General features: G+C 33.0%; 2 pseudogenes; one reads left to right on the top strand and one right to left on the bottom strand.

Moving 5' to 3' along the window:
- Nucleotides 1-10,991, bottom strand: part of LOC141502083 (protein-L-isoaspartate O-methyltransferase domain-containing protein 2 pseudogene) — a 126,490-nt pseudogene extending 115,499 nt beyond the window's left edge.
- Nucleotides 10,990-12,914, top strand: LOC141518208 (ATP-dependent RNA helicase DDX18 pseudogene; annotated as a pseudogene).
- Nucleotides 12,915-13,186: the final 272 nt, after the last annotated feature.

Raw genomic sequence — 13,186 nt, 5'->3', positions numbered from 1 at the left:
ATTTTTTCACTTCAGCTGAAGCAAAATATATTTTGCTCCATGTTTTACCTTTACTCTCTATGTATCTTTCTTGTAAGTAGCATATAGTAGGATTCTGGTTTTTAATTCATACTGCTATCAACTTACGTTTTAAGGGACAGTTCATCCCATTCACATTCAAAGTTATAATTAATAACTCTTTACTACTCTCCATGCCATCTTCCTTCTGTTTGTATTTTCCCACTTTTTTCCCTTTATCCATATTCCAGTGTTTTGTTTCTGAATTCTGCCACCTCCAGTGTGTTTGCCCTCCTATATCAACTCTTGCTCCCCTTACTTTCCCATTTCCCTTTTCTCCTTCTTCCATTCCTTCTGTAAGTTCCCCTTTTTGTACCCCCTCCCTATCCCCCCCATCATCTTTTACCATCTTAATACTTGAAAGGTAAGTCAAATTTCTTAACTTAACTGAATGTGTGTAAGTTAACTTTAAGCCAAGTATTATGAGAGGAAGATTCAGGTGGTTTTCACTTCCTCCCTTCTTCACCTCTATTATAATAGATCTTTTGTACCTCTTGATGTAATGAGATTTACTGCTTTCAGTATCCTCCATCTTCCAATATCCTTACTGTCCCCCTTTTAATGGAGGTCTTGTTTTTCAATCATTCTATCTGAGTCACAGAAAAGTTATGAGTGTCCATAACTTCTGCCTAAGTATATTCTCTATACTAGAGTTGCAATTCTCAAGAGTTATGAGAAACTTTCTCCCAAGTTGTTATATAGCTAGTTTCATCTTATTGGATTGCAGTTTTTTCTTTACCCTTTTAAAAAAAACCTTTTCATGTGTCTCTTGAGCCTTCTGTATGATGTCCACATTTTCTATTTAGCTCTCTTCTTTTCCATCAGGAAATAATGGAAGTCTCCCATTTCATTAAATGTCCATCATTTCCGTTGGAAGAGAAGGCTCAGCTTTGCCAGATAGTGGATTCTTGGCTGCATTCCAAGCTCCCTTGTTCTTTGGAATATCTTATTCCAGGCCCTTCGAACCTTTAATGTTAATGTGGCCAGGGATGGTCTAATCCTTACTGTGGCTCCTTGGTATTTAAATTGTTTCCTTCTGGCTGCTTGCAGGATTTTCTCTTTTACCTGATACTTCTGGAATTTTTTATTTTTAGGTTTTTGAAAGGTAATGGGGTTAAATGGCTTGCCCAAGGCCACACAGCTAGGTAATTATTATGTGTCTGAGGCCAAATTTGAACTCAGGTACTCCTGACTCCATGGCTGGTGCTCTATCCACTGTTACACTTGGCCGCCCATGATAGTTCTGGAATTTGGCCACAACATTCCTGGTGTTTTCATTTTAGGATCTCTTTCCAGAGGGAATTGATGTATTCTTTCAACAAATATTTTGTCCTCTGTTTCCATAACATCAAGTCAATTTTCCACCACTAAATCTTGTAATATTAAGTCTAGGCTTTTGTCTCTTCAATGCTTTCATGAAGGACTAATTCTCAGGTTGTCCCTTCTTGATCTGTTCTCAAGGTCAGTGGTTTTGCTAACAAGTTATTTCATGTTTTCTTCTATTTTTTTTCAGTCCTTTATTTTTAACAGAATCTTGTCTTCATGAATTCATTAGTTTCCAAGATATTTCATTCTTTTTTTAGAGAAGAATTTTCTTCATTTATTTTTGCAACTCCTTGCCCAGTTGGTCAATTCTATTTTTGAAGGAATTTTCCATTTGCCCAAGTGTTCTTTTGAGAGAATCGTTTTCTTTTTGCATTTGCCCAGTTGAAGATCTGAGAGAGTTATTCTCATTTTGTATTTATCCAATTGTATTTTCCAAGGATTTGTTTTCTTATTGCAAAGTGTTAATTTTCTCTTGAGTTTCTTTTCCCAATTTTTCCAATTGATTTTTAAACTCCTTCCTGATTTCTTCAAGGAAACCTTTTTGGACTGGAGACCAATTAATATTCTCCTTAGAAGTGCTAGATCTTTCTGGATTAGAATCTACTTCTTCTAAGTATTTCTCCATAACCCCCCTTTTGATGGCCTTTCTTTATCCTTCTTGGATCTTGTGTTGGGGGGGGCTGACTCTCAGATGTTTGCTTTTGAAGATCCTAGAGGTTTTGTTCACTTGGGGGAGGGAGTTAATCTCTCTTGTAATTGAATGAACTCTATTGCTCATACCTGAGTCTAAGGGGATGGGGGTGTTGTTTATTGTTTGTTTTGGGAAAAGGGCTCCACTGAATGTGTGGAGCTCAGGTCCTGGGCCCAGCTGGTTGTTCTCTACTATCTGTGTTGGAACTCACCTTCCCACAGCTCCTCTCCCCAGCCACTGAGGCTAGTCCTCTGGCTTCACCTAGCTGCTGTCCCTTTGCTGACCCTCTGCTCTCATCTCCTGGTTCACCCACAGGCCCCTGAGGCAGTCCTTGCTGGTAGGTGTTCTCCTAGCTTTTCTTTCTGGGTTTTGTCAATCGAATTTCTGTTAAGAGGTTTCTTTCATGCTATTTTTGAGGGGAAATAGCAGCACTTACCACAGTGCCTGTCTTCTCTCCACCATCTTGGGTGGAAGTGAACTTGTATTCAAATTTTTAAAGGAGAAGCTCCATGAGATATAGGAAGACCTAAGTAGCAAAACTATATTATTAGGGAAGATATCAACATTCCTCTCTAAGAATTAGATAAATCTAACAGTAAACAAGAAAAAGAAAAGTTAGATATGATAGACCTCTGAAGAAAACTGAATGGGGTAGAAAGAAATATACCTTTTTCTCAGTGGTACATGGTTTCTGTATAAAAATTTAATGTGTTAGGGAAGCCAAATTTCACAATGAAATGGAAAAAGGCAGAAATATTAAATGCATCCTTTTAAAACATTGTATGTAATAAAGGACCATGAAAAGATAGACTAAAAGTTAATTGGAAACCTAATAATCTAATTTTAAAGAATGAGTATATCAGACAAGATATCATAGAAATAATCAACTATTTCATCCAAGACAGCGGCAAGGTTGGCATATGATAACATATCTTGTTTCATATAGCCAAAGCAGTGCTAGGGTTAAATTTTATTTTACTAAAAGCTTACAGAAATAAATAAAAAGAACAATTAATTGGACATAGAACTAAAAAAGATAGAAAGAAAAAATTAAATGTCTATTTAAATGCCAAATTAGAAATTCTGAAAAATGAAAGAAATTATTAAAATTAATAGTAAGAAAATTATCGATAAATCAAATTAAAAATTGACTTTATGGAATCAAAACCATAAAATAAATAAATATTTGGTTAATTTCATTATAAAAAAGAAAGAAGAAAACCAAATTTACACTATTAAAATGTAAAGGGTTAGCTCACTACAAATGAGGAATAAATTAAAGTAATGATTAAAAGATATTTTGCCCAAATATTTGCCAATAAATTTGATTATATGTGTGAAGTAGATGAATATTTACAAAAATATAAATTGCTTAGAGTAACTGAAGAGGATATAAAATACTAAGATAACCCTATTTCCGAAAGATAAATTGAACATGTCATCAATCAACTCTATAGGAAAAAATCTCCAGGGTCAAATGGATATTCGAGTGAATTCTGCTAATCATTTAAAAAAAACAATTTATTTCAGCTCCATATAAACTATTTGAAAAAAATAAGTAAGTCAAATTTTGTCAAATTCTTTTTATGATACCACACATGCTACTGATATCTAAACCAAGAAGAGCCAAAAGAGAGAAGAAAATATAGACCTATTTCCTTAATGAATATAGGTACAAAGATTTTAAATAAACTCTTAGCAAAGAAAATGTAGTAAGCTTTCTATAGTATAGTACTCTATGATCAGGTGTGAGTTATACCAGGAATTCAAGGATGATTTGCTATTAGGTAAACAGCATATAGGGCTGTAGGAAGACCAAAATTAACTGTAATCATATGATTATCCCAAAGGATGTTGAAAAAGCTCTGATAAACTAAGCACCCATTCTTTTTTTAAAGTACAAGAGAGCATAGGAATAATTGAACCTTTCCTTAAAATAAGTATCTATCTTAAACTATCATTAAATTATCTTAAACATTCTTGTTTCACCCATGATCTTACTGGGTATTCTTCTAGCTTGTTACCCAGTAAGATCATGGATGGAACTAGAATGACCCTTATGTTTATTATTTAATAATGTACAAGTATTAGCTTTAGCAATTTAAGAAGAAAAAGAATTTAAAAGAATTAGAATAGGCAACGAGGATACAAAACTCTCACTCTGCAGATAATATGATAGCATAAGAATATAGATAATCATAGAAAATCAACTTAAATTGTTTGAAATAATTAACAACTTTAGTAAATTTGCAGTACATAAAACCAATCCAAATAAATCATTAATATTTCTAAATATATCAATGAAGTTCAGCAATAAGAAATACAAAGAGAAATTCCATTTAATGTAAAAATGGACAACATAAAATGCTTGGTATTCAACTTGCCAAGAAAAATCAGAAGATATGTGAACAGAATTATAAAACACTATTCATACAAATAAAATGAGATCTAAATAATTGGATAAGAGCAATTGCTCATGATATGCTGAGCTAATGTAAATGACAATTCTATTTGGATTAAATTACTTATTCAGTGCCATACAAATCAAATTACCAAAAATATTTTATAGAGACAAAAACAAAGTAAACAAAATTTATCTGGAGGAACTAAAGATCAAGAATATCAATGGAATTAATGAAAAGTTTCAAAATAAGATGGTCTAATTCTACCATTTCTAAAACTATATTACCAAGTAGCTATAATCAAAACTGTCTGAAACTGAAAAAGAAATAGTGTAGTGGATTAGTGGAACATATGTACCAAAATAAACCCAAACAAAGCAATATATAATATATACATATATATATACATATATCATATACTATAGTCAGTGACTATAGTAATTTACTCTTTGATAAATCCAAAGACTCCACTTTCTGGAATGAAACTCACTATTGCACAAAAACTGTTGGGAAACTTTGAAAGTAGTATGTCAGAAACAAGGCATAAACCCGCATTTCATACCCTATACCAAGATATGTTTGAAATTGATACATGATTTAGACTAGGGCTGTCTAACCTTACTTTTAAAAGTTTTTATTGCAACAATAGAAAATATATTTTGATTTTCTATTTTAGTGAGAGCTCTGTGGTAGCTCAGTTTCATTTACTAAAGTATTTAATAAACCCACAGGTGGGCTAGATAAAATCACTCTGAGGGACACATCTGCATTTTGTATAGTCATGATTTAGATATAACTGGTGATGCCATAAGTCAATTAGGAGAACAAGAAATAGTTTATCTGTCAGATACATGGAAGGGGAAGAAATTCATGACTCAAATAAGAGATAGAGAACATTATAAATTGCAAAATGGATAATTTTGATTGCACTGAATAAGTTTTTACACAAAGAAAACCAATACAAAAAAGTTTAGAGGGAACACAGAACTAGAAAATAATTTTACAGTTAGTGTTTTGATAAAACTCGTTTCTAGAAATATATAGAGATTTGAGTAAAGAAAACAAATTATTCTGAAATTTAAATAGTCAAAGAATCTGAACAGGCAGTTTTCAGATGAAGAAATTAAAGCTACCTATAGTCATATAAAATGTTCTAAATTATTATTAATGAGAGAAATGCACATTAAAACAACTCTGAGGTACCTTCTTACATCTATCAGATTGGTTAAAAATCACAAAAAAAGCAAAAATGATCAGTGTTGGACAGAAAGTGGTAAAAGTTGGACACTAATATCTGTTGGTGGAGTTGTAAACTGAACTAAACAATTTATAATTATGTTCAAAAGGCAATAAAACTGTGCATATCTTTTGATTCAACAAAATCACTACCATGTCTATACCTCAATGGGATCATGCAAAAGGGAAAAGGAACACCAGTACAAAAATATTTTCAGTAGCCTTCTTTTAATAGTGGCAAGACATTGGAAATTGAGAGGATTCCAATCAATTTGATTAATGGCTGATGTTATATTTTATAAATGTTATGAAGTACTATTGCACTATAAGAAATCAGAAGGGGGCAGACTTCAGAAAAGCCTGGAAAGCCATGCAGGAACTCATGCTAAGTGAATTGGGAAGAAATATCAGAACATTGTACACATTATCAATATTGTTATTTCCATGATTTATGATAGACTCAGTTCCTCTCAGGATTCAGTGATCAAGGACAATTCTGAGACCAGTTATGAAAAAATCTTATCCAAATCCACAGGAAATCTTTAGATTCTGATTAGAGAGCAAAGCATACTCTACCTACTATTTAAAATTTCTTTTATATTTTTACTTTCTTATATTTTTTCCTTAGTTCTAATTCCTCTTTCACGATGTGACAAATATGAAAATATGTAAATAATGACTTTATATTTACACATTATATCATATTGATCACTGTCATGGTAATAGGTGAGTGTAGGAAGGGTTGTAGAAAATGAACTCAGAAGGTTACAAAAAAGATGAATGTCTAAAACTATCTTTGCACGTAATTGGAAAAAAATTAAATGAAGCAACATATAAAAGTAATTTTAAGTTTCAGTTATTCTTTTATATTTTATTTTTAACTTAATTTTTTCTAATCTTTCCTTTTTTAGGAGTTTTTATTTGATATTTGTCAAGCAATCATGTGCATGTTTAATATATTGATTTGCTCTTTAATTGTTATAGTCATATAGGCATATACATTGTTCTCTATATATGATGTTGGTGCTGCTTCTAAATTTTTAATATTGTCTCATTGCTGTTATTATTGTTAGTAAAATTTTTAATCTGTTCTTTGATGAATTCACTCTTTAGTATTAATTAATTCCCTGTTAGTTTTTAATCTATTATTAAAAGACTTCAATTGTATGTGATTTTTATTACATTATGGTGAGAAAAAATGTTTATTTTAATCTGTGTGGTTTTTATATCACAATACATGATTAATTTTTGTGACGGTGTCATATATAACTGTGAAATTGCTCTAGTTATTTTTATTCCCAACACAAAATCTCCAGAGATCTAATCTATTTTTTCTAAAATTTTATTCATTTCCTCTCTGAGGTATAAATTGAGATTATCTATTATTATAGTTTTATATTCTATTTCTTCATGTAACTCATTTGACTTATAACTGATTTAGCTTTCACTTTACAATTTTAGATGTTGTGCCAGTGATTGCATATATATTCAAAATTTAGTAACCCTGTTTATATTTTTTAAGTTTAATTTTGTTTTTTACTTTAGCTTTGCATGATATTTTGATTCTCACTTCTGCTTTTCTTTTTAACTTCTGCTGAAGCATAGTAAATTTTGCTTCTACACTTTAGTTTATATGATCTTCTATTTTTCTGTTTCTGACTCAAGTTTGTTTTGTCTATACAAAATATTGTTGTATTGTTGTTTATAATCCATTCCTATAGCCATTTCCATTTTATGGATTATTATTTTTTCATTCATAATTATGATTGCTAATTATGTATTACCTTTCTTTCTTATTGTCTTCTTATAGTCATCCTTCTACTTTTTTTCTTTGTTCCCTTCACTAGAGTGTTTTGCTTCTGAATAATGCTTCCCTCAATATCTTCTATCTTCCCTTCTCTTTCTATAGATTATGTAGATATGCATTTATTGATCCTTGAATCCATTCAGGTGAGAGTGAGTTTCACATGTTATCCAGTCTCCCTTCTCCCTAGTTATTGCATAAATTTTTCCTTTTGTACTTTGTAAGTGAGATAGGTTTCATTCCATATATATATATATATATATATATATATATATATATATATATATATATATATATACAGTTCAATATTTTAGTTACTTTTGATTTGTCATTGATATTTACTTTTTTAATGCTTCTTTTCTATTCTGCTGTGAAAGTTTTAAAGTTCTATCTCTCACTGAATCTCATTTTATTCACTGAATGATTCATAGTTTAAAGTTTTCATTTTGGTGCTTCTTTTAAGGGGTAGAAGATTAATTATTTTGTTTCCTTCTTTTCCCTTTTAATTTAAAATATCTTAGCAATTTCCCTCTTATAAATTCTTGAAATATGACATATTGTTTCCTCTTTTGTTTATGTATTCAGATAAAACAATGGCTCTTAAAATAACATAGACCTATTTCCCAGATCAGTTATTATTTTTCCTGTCAGATATTTCATATTTCTTCTATATTTTTAATTTTTAATTTATTTTTCTTGTTGCCTCATAAAGCTATTAGTTTCCATTTGTCTAAATCTAATTTTTGAAGAGTTTTTTTTTGATCTGTAAAATTTTATATTTCTTTTTGCAAACTGCTCATTTTCTATTCATAGGTCTCATTTCTTTTCTCATTTTCCTTTACCATTAATATTTGGTTGGGAAAATTATTTTATTTTTGCTTTTTAAAAAATCTTTGTAGTTCATACTTTAACTCTTCCAAGAATTCTTATTGGACTTGGGGAGAATTTGCATTTTTCTTTCAAATTTACTTATAGATATTTTCAGATTCTTTTCTTCAATGCTTGTATCTTGAGCTTCTCTGTTATCAGGAAGTTATTTTGGTTTTTTTTTTTATCTTGACTTTATTTTTTTCTTGATATTCAGTTCTGTATATTTGTGGTGGAACTATTTAAACTGAATGTCTTCTTTTTTTGCATCTCATTCTAGAGACCTTCAAGTTTTTATTGTTTCCAGAATCACACGATCTGAAGATCAGTTCACAGCCCTCCTTGTCTAAGTTCTACCAAGTTCTGATATAGGCAGGTCTTGGTCTATTGGTTTGTGTGTGGGCTAAAGGAAAATATTTTATCATTGCTAGCTTCCTGGGAGTCTGCTGTTTCAGAGACAGAACATTGATTTTGATCTTCCTTATATTTTCACTGTAGGCTTATGTGCTCAGTTAAAAGGTTAAAACTGAGTCACTACTCTGCTTCCTTGCTTAGAAGCATGTAGTTAACTTTCTGGAACTCACTTATTTCTTAGAAGTTAGCTATAACATAAAACTCATTTGCTATAACTCTTCTCTATCCTGGATCTGTGACTTTGAATTGTATAATCAGCAATAGAACTTTGAGATAGCACCACTACTGCTCTAAGAATTAGTTCTGAAGTCCTTTGGTATCTTTTATGTTCTAGAATTTTCTGTCTTGGTCCCCCTTTTGTGCCTGAGTGTATTCCAATTAGTTTGCTATATTTTGCTATTCTTCCTCCTTTCCTTACTCTCTCTTAAAACAACTACTGAAAAGCAAAATTAGTCAACTGTAAAAGGAAACACAAAAGACGCCAGGATAAAAACTCCAAGATTATCATAATCAAAATCCAAAATTCTCCAATAAAGGAGAAAATACTGCAAGCAATCAAAAAGAAGCAATTCAAATACAAAGGAAGCACAATCAAAATTATGTGGTTCCTATCAGCTTCAACATTAATGGGACATTAATGGTACAGAAGGCCTGGAATATTATATTTCAGAGGATGCAAGAACTTGGATTAAAACAAAGAATTTACTACCCTAAAAAATTCAGTTTTGTCAGGGGAAAATATGGATTTTCAATGAGATAGAGAACTTCTAAAATGTACTGTTAAAAAGGATAGAAAAGAACCGAAAATTCAATCTTCAAATACAAGACTTAAGAGATGCATTAAAAAAAAAAAGGTAAACAGAAATGCCAGTCAAGAACCTTAAACTGCGTACATTCCTACAAGGGAAGATAACACATGTAACTCTTTAGAATTGTTTTTCTCTTAGGACAGTTAGTTAAAAATATAGTTGAAGGGATTGTACTTAGAGGATAAGAGTATGGCTGTTTCTTGTTCTTTTTTATTGAGGAAGACCAAAATGACAGCACAATGTTTGAGACAAATTACTGTGTGTCTGACTGTGGCTGATCAGACCAATATGAGCTCAGAATGCTCTACTACTTGTCTGGCACAAATAGTCCAGTTGAGCACTTGGGCTGTTTACTCTAAACTTATGTATCTCATGTTTCTTTGAGCTACTTTAATTCTGACTTGCTCATAAAGTTCAGCACTTTCTCTGTTGCGGGCATCATATCTGTGCAGTCCTATCCCAATGTCTCCCATGCCTAAAATCAATTCTAAAGTTTTTAAGACAGATGTTCATTGTTTCCCAGTACTTAGAATACTTGGAGGTTGTACACATAATTAAACCAGAAGTTATCTTACTTTGCTAGATACCTTAGTTAATGAGAGTTATAGTACAACAGGGGCAGAGGGTGGAAGGTTACATGGACATAAATAGTTTAGGAAGTGAACTTGCATTAATCTATACTATAATTAATGAGGGTTTTAGTATCATGGTTGGGATGCTAAAAGGACAGAGGGAAAGAGCTGTCTCTGATATTTGGTTGAGGAGGGTTGAATGGCTATGGTTGGAGTACTATAGAAAAAGAGGGAGAGAGAGTGTACTTAGAAGGACTGCAAATGGAAACATCCTGAAGAGATTTTGCATTGCTTGAGACTTTGATTACAGTTGAAGGGAGTGTGCTTTCAGCGGAATGTATAAATGGTTCATGAGATAATCTGAGTGTGCATGATGCTTTGGGTCTTGAGGATTGTTTGTCCAAGGAGGGAACTTGAAAGGTAAGGATGAGGTGTAAAGGGGAAAGTGATTATAATTCGATGTGATTTATGACTCTTGAGAAGTACATTTCAAATTAAGCAGAAAAGATTATAGTACTTAGTGACTATGAGACAATGCTGCTTATACATCGATCAAGTGATCAATAAATCTTTGAGAATTGCACTTCTATCAATATAGATAAAGGAAATATATTTTGACAAAGAGGTTGTAAGTACAAGATGGCTAAAATTTAAAAAAAATATAAAAAACTGGGCTATACTAGGAAAAGATTGGGAATTAGTGCATGAATAACATGAAATGAAAATGCACAAAGATCTATTACAGTAGTAGGAAAGAAGGGCTGTGGAGGAGAAGGAAGGGCACAGTCGGGGAGCCAGGACGGCCGGCAGCATGTCGCACCTTCCCATGAAGCTGCTGCGCAAGAAAATCGAGAAGCGGAATGAGAAGCTGTGTCAGAGGAACCAGCGACTCAAGCAGAAAGAGGCCTTGAGGGACAATATATCAGAAGTTCAAGATGAGCATGTATCAGAAGAAACAGTAGAAGAAATAAAAGTAGAAAAATCTCCCAAGAAATCTACAATATTAGCAGCCAATGAAGAATCAACTGCACTGCTTCCCAATTCTGAATTAAAAAAGAAAAAGAAAAAGAAAAGAAAAATTACAGCTGATGCAGGACCTGAAAACAAAAAAACAAAAGCTGAAGACCAAGAGGGATCTGATGATGAAGGTGAGAAAGATCCCAAAATAAAAGAAAACACTTTGGAGGATCAGAAAGAGGATGATGAACTGCCCAGCCTTCCTCATGGACTAACAGGGTCTTTTGAAGATACTTCATTCACTTCACTTACTAATATTGTCAATGAAAGCACTCTGAAAGCAATAGCAGAAATGGGCTTTACTAACATGACTGAAATTCAGCATAAAAGTATCAGACCACTTCTAGAACGCAGGGATATTCTAGCAGCTGCAAAAACAGGCCGTGGCAAAACCCTTGCACTCCTCATTCCTTGGATAGAACTTATTGTTAAATTAAAGTTCATGCCTAGGAATGGAATAGGGCTCCTTATCCTCTCACCTACTCGAGAGTTAGCTATGCAGACCTTTGGTGTGCTTAAGGAGCTAATGTCTTATCATGTGCATACCTATGGTTTGATCATGGGAGGCAGTAATCTGCAGAGCCACAGAAACTTGCAAAGGGATTAACATTATTGTGGCAACACATGGCCGACTTTTGGACCATATACAGAACACCCCAGGATTTATGTTTAAAAATCTGCAGTGTCTTGTTATTGATGAGGCTGACTGAATTCTTGAAGTTAGATTTGAGGAAGAAATGAAACAGATCATTAAACTTTTGCCAAAACAAAGACAAACAATGCTCTTTTCTGCCACACAAACTTGTAAGGTAGAAGATCTGGCAAAGATTTCCCTTAAAAAGGAACCATTGTATGTTGGTGTTGATGATGATAAAGACACTGCAACAGTAGATGGTCTTTAGCAGGGATATGTTGTTTGTCCATCTGAGAAAAGGTTCCTTTTACTCTTTTACATTTCTCAAGAAAAATTGGAAGAGAAAATGATGGTAATTTTTTTCTTCATGTATGTCAGTGAAATACCACTATGAGCTTCTGAACTATATTGATTTACCTGTCATGGCCATTCATGGCAAACAGAAGCAAAATAAACGGACAACTACATTCTTTCAGTTCTGCAATGCAGATTCTGGAATTTTGCTGTGTACAGATGTAGCTGCCAGAGGGCTAGATATACCAGAAGTAGACTGGATTGTCCAGTATGATCCTCCAGATGATCCAAAGGAATATATTCATTGTGTAGGTAGAACAGCCAGAGGCATAAATGGAAGAGGTCATGCTTTGCTTATTTTACCACCAGAAGAATTGGGTTTTCATCGTGACCTAAAGCAAGCAAAGGTACCATTAAGTGAATTTGAATTTTCCTGGTCAAAAATTTCTGACATTCAGTCTCAGTTGGAAAAGCTAATTTAGAAGAACTACTTCCTGCATAAATCAGCACAAGAGGCATATAAATCCTATGTTTGAGCTTATGATTCCCATTCTCTGAAGCAGATCTACAATGTTAACAGCTTAAATTTACCTCAAGTTGTTTTATCATTTGGTTTCAAAGTACCTCCATTTGTTGACCTAAATTTGAACAGCAGCCAGGGGAAGAGGATGCAAAAAAGAGGTGGTGGTGGTGGTGGTTTTGGTTACCAGAAACCCAAGAATGTCCACAAGTCCAAAATCTTCAAGCACATTAGCAAGAATAAATCTGATGGCAGGCAGTTCTCTCACTGATATGTAATCTTTTTTTTTAAATTATTTTAGGGTTTTTTTTTGGTAAGGCAAACGGGGTTAAGTGGCTTGCCCAAGGCCACACAGCTAGGTAATTATTAAGTGTCTGAGACCAGATTTGAACCCAGGTACTCCTGACTTCAGGGCCGGTGCTTTATCCACTGCGCCACCTGACTGCCCCTGATATGTAATCTTTGATAACTCTGTCCTCAGATAAAGACTTGTCTTCATTGTACTAACCATGGAATATTTACAGCCTTCAGGATTTGGATTAT

This window comes from Macrotis lagotis, chromosome 1 (assembly GCF_037893015.1).
Source record: "Macrotis lagotis isolate mMagLag1 chromosome 1, bilby.v1.9.chrom.fasta, whole genome shotgun sequence".
Lineage (NCBI taxonomy): Eukaryota > Metazoa > Chordata > Mammalia > Peramelemorphia > Peramelidae > Macrotis > Macrotis lagotis.
Note: the sequence above shows the minus strand (reverse complement) of the source record. Positions and strands in the feature narration are given on the sequence as shown.